At 45.0% G+C, this 9,461-nt stretch overlaps 1 protein-coding gene across 1 annotated transcript in view; it reads left to right on the top strand.

Moving 5' to 3' along the window:
- The first annotated feature begins 51 nt into the window (after positions 1 to 51).
- Positions 52 to 9,461, top strand: part of ZBED4 (zinc finger BED-type containing 4) — a 28,718-nt gene continuing 19,308 nt past the window's right edge. Inside the window, exon 1 of the mRNA XM_046646215.1 lies at positions 52 to 1,561. The gene's annotated coding sequence lies outside the window, so the exon portion shown is untranslated. The remainder of the gene's footprint in view (positions 1,562 to 9,461) is intronic.

Genomic DNA, 9,461 nt, shown 5'->3' with positions numbered 1-9,461 from the left:
TGGAGGAAACACCTAAAGTGGTAAAAAGTTGGTGCGGCCCCGCGGGCCGTGGTGCCGGCCGGAGCGGCTTGGCGAGCGGGAGTGTGGCCGCCGGTGTGAGTGCGCGCTGGCCGCGCGTGCGTCTGTGCGCGCACGCGAGCGTGGCCCGGGGGCCGGGCCGGGCCGAGGCCACGGCAGTCGTCCCCGAGGAGGGGTCCGCGGGGGTCGCTGGCAGGCGCGGGCAGCCCGGAGCCGGGGCAGGTGCCCCTCCGCCAGCACAGCGAGCTGCCTTGCAAACTGTGTCGTTGGGGTTTCCTCTAGCTGTGCTTGGTTTTCAGCGGCATATCCAGGAAGAGACAGCCGAGGGCCTGTTTAAATGTGTCTTAGGGAGCGGATGAGACGGGTTCAGTGTTACTACGTGCTTTCCAAGCTTTTTAGTTACTGTGTGTGTTTGGGTGTGACCATTCCAATTTAATTAATAAAGATACGACTCACTACACAGCATAATTTCGAGTATTTTTCCAGCTGCTATTTTCCTAGACCCAAGTAAACTTGGAGTCATTTGTGTGTCTTTTGTCCTGTTTCCGTGACCCACACCACCTCCGTTGCTTAAGAGGGTTGCGGGCTCCCCTGGTCCTCTCTCGGTGTTTTGGGCGACTTTGACACAGGTGCCCGCCCAGGTGAGCCGGCAGGAGAGGCCTCCATCGGCGTGCTCGTGTGTGTAAAAAGGGGAAGTTATTTTGAAGTTCTCTCTGATGAGATCAAGTGCATAGTTTTAGAAATCCACTTCAGACTTTCATGAGGCCAGGTTGCTAAAGCAAGGGCATCCTCCTGACTTTTTATATTGGAATACTAGTTTTTCATGTTTTCTCTATATCATGGTGATAAAATTAGGGGACTAGGAAGGATTTAGTTGGAGTTTTTTAAAAAGTGCTATGAATAAGCCAACTTTCAATTAGGAATTAATTTCCATTACTAAACAGAGTTATCTTGTGAGAGGAAACAGCTTACAGGCGCTGGACTCCATACTCTGAGGGTTTCCCGTGGGCTGTCCATGCAGGGATGTGTACTTCCTGTAATCCTTAAACAGATTATATCTGGCTGTCATAAGTTACATTTTCTCTGGAAAAGATCCAGCACACGTTAAGAGATATTCTGTGAATATTCAAAAGTTTCAAAGGACACAGTCCTTTTATTGGAAGAAAACTCAGACTTTTAGTCCACTTGACATGTGATTACTTGACAGTGCTCCCCTCCCACACACTCACTGTTTGTTCTGGTTAATTCCTGAAGTCTTTGGATGTGAAAACTCTGTTCTTTCACGCCACCGCATCCACATGAAGAGGTTTGTAAGTAACTCAAGCTGTGCAAAGAATGTTCCTAACACCTTGGAGAAAGGTTTTAAGTAAATTAGTAGGATCGTTGATTGAATTCTGTGTCTGTGCAAAGGAGCTGACAGGCAGTATTTATTTAGTGAAGGAGACGTGTGTGTTTGTATTTCAGATCCCTGTCCGGCGTAGAATTTGGAGAGTGACCGGAGCTGGGAGACGGAGCTGTTGCAGCACGAAGAGTGGTGATCATGGTCAGTGCAGTCCTTCTCTTCACTTGGTATTTGGGTTTTTTCTTTGCTGGCTTCAGCTCCTTCAGTCTCTGAACTCTTGTCTCTTTTCTCCTCGTTTGGTATGATGATTGATGATTGCCTCTCAGGGGAGGGAAGCAGGTGAGTGACCGTTGGGCATAGCAGCTGGTGCGGGGCAAGGAGCCTCTGATAGTGGGTTCGAGGCCCATCCGACTCTCCGTCACTGGCGTTCTGTTTCCTGCTGAGCTTCTCTGCACAAAACATGCAGTTTCATAGGGTCAAGAGACTGTCGTTGTTCTAATTACTATTTGATTTTTAAATTTCTATTTAAATCTCAGGACTAGAGGACGTAGGCTATAGGAATCTATTGTTCATGTTCACATTTTGTGTTTTACTGAACTCAGCTGCGTGAAAAGTCAGAGTGTGCCTCTGGCCCTTACCGTCCCGCAGCCTCGGTTCTGGCCTCTCAAGTGTCTGGATTGCAGCAGATTTCAGTCCCGCACACTTCCAGGGCCTTGGCCCTTTATGCATCTCTGTGTTTCCTGCCCTTCTACCTCACCCCGCTTTTCGTTACCTGGATTTTCCTTCATTCTAGAATATCTCAGATCACTTCCTTGCTATTTATTTGCTGTGTACTTTCAGTAGTTTCAATTCTGCAAGGCATTGCTAGAAATAAAATCTTTTCTTCTCATGCCCCCTTTTTCTGAGGCAGAGGGGAGCAGGAGAGACAGATGCTTGACTCTCCATGAGGTATTCTCACCTCTCTTCTCTGCGCGAGGCACTATTCTACCTGCTGGGGGCAATGGTGGTTTTTAAAAGAAGGCCTTGCCCTGGATTTCCTCAGAGGACCTACGTAGTGGTGGTGGGAATGGACGTCAGCCAGCAAAAAAGGCCCAATAAATGCTCCAAGGAAAAGATACAGGCAGGCACGGGCAGACATGATGGGCAGTTCCTGTGTGAGAAGTGTGCTCTGGGAATACCTCTTCTTCTAGAGGGAGAGGACGTTGAGTTCAGCCCTGGATGGTCTGGGGGTGACAGGGTGGAGGCCCTGAGTGAGAAGCACCAGTGTGGTGGAGAGGCTGGTTCCTCTGCTTGAGCCTGTGTCCTGTCGGTAGAGCCCCTCCTTGGCTCCTCATGCTCCTGATAAGGTGTCTTCTCTGCTTGGTTTCCCTCTCATTCAGGTGAAGGCCTTTCAGCATTTGTGTCCCAGCTGTTTCCCAGCAAAGTCTGCAGACCGTAGAAAGAGCTGACACTGGCCTGGGGGTCGGGTGGGGTTCGGGTGTCCCCCGATGGCCCACTGGACACTCTCTGTGTGTCCTTGATCTGGCTGGGGAGGTCCCAGCCCCTTGGCCTTGTGGCCCTGCACTCGCTCTTTCCTACTTCGCCGCCCCCGCAGATATAAATGGTAAGGAGCTGAGTTTTCATCTGAGGGCACCACCGACTGAGCCTCACCTGTGGTCTGCTTGCTGTGGAGGGAGCAGCACTGGGAGCTGTGTGCTGTTCGGGGAGAGTTCCAGTTGCTTTGTCACAGAGGCCATGTTCCACATCCTATAAGGAAAAGGATGCTTTAAAGACTCTTCCAGCAGCTTCCAGCCACAGCAGCCATTTCAGACTTGTCACGGGTGGGATTGCCCTGTACCCCAGGAGAAAAGGTAGGCGGCGAGAGTACTGGTGTTGGGTAAGGGGGACCCACAGAAAAGTGAGCAGAACAACCCAAATAGCCCTGGTCTGTGACCCAGAACATTTCAGGGACAGAACAGGGACCAGCTGACCTTACTGTGCTGTTTGCTCGCTTTGGAATGTGCTTTGTTTCCAAGGTAGCCTTATCACGGCGTCTGACCACATCGCGTGGAAACAGCGCTGGTTCTGGGCTTTGGAAGTTTAACCCTTAGCAGCCGTCTCTAGCTTTTAGCTTTGGGTTCTCCATCTCACTTTAGCCAGGACTTGATTATAGTGTTTCTTTGCACAAGCACAGTAGCTGTCGCTGGAATTTCTGGCTTTGAGGAGTTGATGCTATTGCCACCCCTAGAATGTGTTGTATAGGGTATGTATCCTCAGAATACGTTCAAGTTACTCTCAGCTGTAGACCACTTCTTAATTTATAGCCTTGGGGAAGACCGTCATCCCCAAGTGTGAACCAGGCAAGAGTGTCAGCTGCCGCTCTCTGATCCCCTGGGTCACTTGACAGCTAACTGAGAGCATGTGTACTTTGAGTTGGAAACAAATATGCTTCAGGGTTTTCAAGGTTGTATTGTGAAGTTCCTAACTGACCAGAGAGTTGAAAGCACGGTCATGGCCCCTCTGTGCCTGCCCCAGGATGGAGCACTTGTCACAGCTGTGATTGCCACCTTGCACCCATCTGGGGCTTGCCACACTTTTTCAAAGGAAATTGCAGATTTCACAGCACATCACCTCTAAGTGCTCTTTTCTCTGAAGAAAAGGCAAAAGGGGATTCTTCTCTATAACCAACAATACTGTCATCGATAACGTCTAAGAAACGTAACAATAATCTGTGTCATCGAGTGGCCAAATCCACAGTCACATCCCCCAATTGTCCCCCAGTTGACTTTAGTAGCTGCTTTTCCCAAACCAGTCTAGTCTAGCTCATTGCATTGGTGGTTATGTCTTTAGTCTCCGTTATTCTGGAATACTCTGCACCGTACCCCACTTGCCTGCCTCAGTTTTTTTCCATGACATTGACTTTTTGAAGACACCAGGCCAGTTGTCTTGCAAACATCCCATGTTCTGGACTTGTTTGCTGTTTTCGTGCTGTGTCATTTAGCATGTTCCTCTGCTCCCTATATATGCCCTGTGATCTCACATGAAGAGGCTGATGGATTCAGGCACATGTTTTCATGCAGGTGGTGACGTGTGCTGCTTAGTGCACGGTCCTCAGAGGCTGTCCTACTGGGACTGAAGCTGACTTTCTAATGCTGTTTTCTTTCTTTCTTTGTTTTATCTATGTTTCCCTCATCCATTATGTCCTAAGAAGACAGGACAAATGCTGAATTCTCTCCCTTTATTACCACTTTTCAGGGGAAGCAGTGGGTTGTAATATTCACCTGAGTTGTGGCAAATGTTTCTATTTTTCCTTTTTGAATGTGCAGACTAATGGATTTTCATTTATTCATTATATTGTAATCTATTAAAGTGTTTTGTTATTGTTTTTTGATGTTCACATTGATATAACTATGACCACTTGGGCTCCCCGCAAGGGTGGCTCCTGGTCCTTCTCAGGCAGCATCGTCCTGGAAGCACTTCCTTTCTGGCACTTTCCCCTTTCTCTCCCAGGCCTGCCCTCAGCCATTCCTCCACAGTGCTTTGGTTCCTTTTAGTGCAGAAAGGTAGAAACTGAAGTCTCGGAATTAGATGTGTTCATTGTGTTCATATGTTATTGCTGCTGTAAGCACCTGTCTGGTGGGCAGAGCTAAGAAATAAATTCTTAAAACATCTTCAGTTCGCGCTGATTATTTTCAGTACAAATTTAAAATTATGTGGTTTTACTTACTTTCTTTGATTTTTTAAAATTTGTATCTTTTTCTTATCCTGAAAATCTTGATTCTTAGTGTCATTGGCATATTTATTTTATGCTAAAATGTACATAAAATGGACTGTAAAATTACTATTTTATGTTACTACTACTACTGATGAAACTACTTAGCAAAGTTTAAGGTGTTTTTAAGTTCTTTTTGTCCTTAGTGTATATTCTGCTTAGGATGAAGTTAAAGTACTGTGTTATAAAGCCCCTTGAGGAATATTCTTTTATCTGCAGTTATATTGCCCAATCAGTATACAATTAGGTTTATTTGTTTCAGATTTGGAATTTTCTTTTTTTATTTTCTTTTTATGTACAAAATAATTACATGGCTCAAAAGTCAAAATTACATAAAAGATTTGATTAGAAATCTCACTTCCATCCCTATCTCCTCCACTTTTTAGAGGCAACCATTTTTATTTCTGCTTTATCCTGCAAAAAAAAGCACACACATAGAGACATATTTGTAATTCCCCTTGTTTTCCCTTCTGTCTCATAAAAGGTAGCAAGCACTATTCACGCTGTGTTGGCTGCCTTTTTACCCGACACATCTGAGCACCCATCCTCGTTGATGGATGTGGCCGCAGTGACTGACTGTGGGCAGGCGCTGTTTGTATCTGATGAGGGCCATCTTCAGGCCCTGTTTCTAGAAGTGGGATCACTGGGTCCACAGGTCAGTGTCGTTTTGATAGTGTTTCCGAATTCCCCTCTGTGGATGTAGTCCCCAGTTTGCATGCCATCAGCACCCTTCACAGCCTCACCGGCAGAAGGTGCTGCCAAGTGTTTGGGCCTCTGCCAGTCTGATCCAGGGGGACCTGATATCTTAGAGTAGTTTTCATTTAATATGCTTCAATTTGAATGTGAAAAATGGAAAAATATACTATACCAAATTGGATGTATTTGGTAGTGAAAGCATTTGCGATCATTAAATGAAAGTTGATTATTATGTTAGTAAGTTACTCAGTCTGATCAAGCACTGTAGGATGAGAACTGGAAAACCCTGCTGTGAGAATTCACACTCTGACACCTAACTCTGCATCATAGCACAGTCACATGTCCCTTAACAATGGGGATACCTTATGAGAAACACATCATTAGGCGATTTTGTTGTTGCATGAGCATCATAGAGGTACTTACTCAAACCTAGATGGTATTGCCTCCAACACATCTAGGCTGTGTGGTACTAATCTCTCTCTCTCTCCTTTTTTTTTTTTTTTTTTTTTGGTGAGGAAGATTGGCCCTGAGCTAACATCTGTGCCAGTCTTCCTCTATTTTGTATATGGGATGCTGCCACAGCGTAGCTTGATGAATGATGTGTAGGTCCACAACTAGAATCTGAACCCACAAACCTCAGGCCACTGAAGTGGAGCTCACGAACTTAACCACAATGCCGCCAGGCTGGCCTCCCATGGCACTAATCTTATGGGACCACCATCATATATGTGGTCTGTCGTTGACCAAAATGTCTTTATGCAGTGCAGGACTGTAATTTGGAAGGTGATTTCTGTAATTTTTTAAGTAAAAATTAGCAGTACATTCTCTAGCAAGTCAGAACACGTGTCTAAGGTTGAGAATATTCCATACATTTTGTTTTCTAGTTTATGGAAGGGCTCCTCCAGTTAGCTGCGTTTACTTTTATCTATTTTGTCTTTGAAACTAAAAAGTGTAGAATAAATTCCAGAAAATTTTGGTTTTGGATGCCTCCTTTCTACCTCTCATCCTCCTCTCCCTTCAATTTCTAGTCGTAATTTAGATTGCTGCTCAGTGTTTGAGTGTAATGGTAATTTCTTAATTGCTGTAGTGCCTGGCATCAGAGTGGCCCTCTGGCTGTGAAGAGATGGGTGGGGCCAAGTGAGCTGGGCTTCCCTTCTGTCCTGTGAGCAGCAGTGACAACAGTGGAAGCAGTGACTAGATTTGTTCTGAAAGGATTCTGTGTTGTACTTGTTGTCATTGATTACCCTATTTTATATTCATGCTGTTTGGTTTTATTTTTTAACTAACTTTTGTTTGCTGGAGAATAGCATCTGAACCATGGAATACCTGGTTCCACGTGCCATCCACATGCCCTGTAAAAGGTAACCCTCATCTTTCAGGGCCATAGTACCATCTCCAGAGTTTGGCGGTAGGTGGCAAAAAACAAGTTCTTCACACATATTGTAAAATTAGCAAAAATGTCACAAGAACATAATCCTTTTGTGGTTTGAAAACCAAAGCTGACATGCTTTTTTTAAATTGATGCTGAAATAGTAAGAAAAAATTCTTTTCTTTAGTAATAAACTCCTAGAGCAAGTGACAGGATTTTTCCTAAGATAGAAACATCTTTGCTGTTTATGGTTATCAAATAAAATGTGCAGAAATAGTCAAGCAGTAGAGAAACCTATGAAGTTGAAAGTGAAACTTTCGTAATTGCCCTTCTAGACACACGTTATGTGTGTGGGTGCACCTTTCCACCAGAGCCGTTCGGCCCACCCTCTCTTCTGCACTGAAGGCAGCAGTGGCAGTGTCTCCCTCCTGCTGGGTGGTCCCTGGGTTACAGGACTGCATCTAAAGCCTCAGAACAGATGCACCATAGGAGCACTCAGATGGCAGCCACTGGAGGACATGTAGATGATTTCCATCTTTTTACCTCTTTTACTGTGGCAAATAACTCACATGCAAAGAAATGCACATCTCAGTAAATTGTCATCTGCAGACAGACTGATGTTCCCATCACCAGGTGAAGAGGTAGGAGATTGCCCCTGTGCTCTCCTATTCCTGCGCCCTTCTCTTAACCGTTCTCTGCATTTCTGCCACCGTAATTCATGTAAGAGGGATCCCATGATGTGTGTTCTTTTGTGTCTGGGTTCTCTTGGTCACTGTCATATTTCTTGAGAATAATGATAGTTTCTTCATTTTCTTTGCTGTATGATGTTCCATTGCATGAACACGTCACAAGAGGTATCTCTGGTCAATACCGATTTCTTACCTTTATGAATACTGTGATGAATGTTGTCACAGTTGTCTTTTGCTGCATGTACACGAGCATTTCTGTTGGGCATGTACCTGTGAGTGGAATCATGGGGTGATACTAGTTGTGGGGTGTAGTCTTATTAGGCAGTGGCAGGTGTTTTTCCTGTGTGGTTGTACTTCTCTGTTGCAGATCTTCCCCAGCATTTGGTGTGGGGGGGGGGGGGGGGAGGGAGGGGGGGAGAGCGAGAGAGAGAGAGAGAGAGAGAGAGAGAGAGAGAGAGGTGAAGTACCTGCTCGTAACTCTTTTGCCTTTTTTCCTAAATCTTCTCCTTATCTGAGGCTTACTTTTTTTACTCAGTTAATGGTGTTCCTTGAAGAGCAGTTTCTTTTTTTTAAGTTCCTTAATTTTAATGTGGCCTGATTTTCTCCACCTTCCCTCGGTGGTTAGTCCCGTTTTGCTCTAAATCAAGGTTATATGGATATTTTCTTATATTCTTTATTGTTTTGCCTTTAGCGCTACCATCCACCTGGAGTTGATTCGGGGGATGGCAGGAGCTAGGGGTCAAGTGTCATTTTTTCCATAAAGAGATCTAATTGTCCTGACACCATTTATTTAAAAGATCTTCCTTCTTCACTGTTCTGCAGCATCTCCGGCATAAAAAAGCAAGTGTGTGCAGACACTGTGTGCAGGTCTATTCCTGGACTCTCCAGTCGGAGCCTTGGTCTGTGAGCCCCTGGCACCAATACCATAATGCCCTTCTTGTTGTGGTTTCTTTTTTTTCTTCTTCTTCTTTTTTCTTCCTGTTTTTAATATTTATTTTATTTTATTTTTGTTTTTTTTAATTAATTTATTTTTTTCTTTGTTGTTTCTTAAGGTTTGTTTTTTTAAGGCTTTTTTATTTTAGAGTATATCACAGATAGAGAAACTGCGTAAAATGAGCGTATAGCTTGATGAGTTATTATAAGATGGACACTTTTGTAACCATCATTTGGGTTAAGAAATAAAATTTTCCGGCTCCCCAGAGTCCTTCTGTGTGTCCTGTCTCAGTCACACCTCCCTCCCGACAAAAGGAACTGCTGAGCTCACTTCTGTGGCAATTAGTACTTGTTGCTTTTCTTCATGGGTTTCTGCCTGAATTGTGCAGCTCTAAGTTGTAGCTCGTTTACCTGGTGTTTGATGACATTTTAGTCTCTCGTCTGTGGGTCACCCCCTGCCCGTGGAGGTTATCTGTGAGGAAGCCAGGTGGTCGGACTGGTGTTCTCACAGTCTCGGTGGGGCTGATCGTGGGCCTCAGGTGTGCTTTAATGTGTTCCTCTGTCCTTGGTTGCTGGGAGTCAGTACTGGTTCTGGAGGCTTCATGAGATTCAGGTTTGAGTTGTGGTAACGCTTTCACGGGAGTGTTGTGTTGTTCCATCAGG

Source organism: Equus quagga, chromosome 19 (assembly GCF_021613505.1).
Source record: "Equus quagga isolate Etosha38 chromosome 19, UCLA_HA_Equagga_1.0, whole genome shotgun sequence".
Taxonomy (NCBI): domain Eukaryota; kingdom Metazoa; phylum Chordata; class Mammalia; order Perissodactyla; family Equidae; genus Equus; species Equus quagga.
The sequence above is the reverse complement of the archived record's forward strand: the minus strand, read 5'-3'. Positions and strand labels throughout refer to the sequence as shown.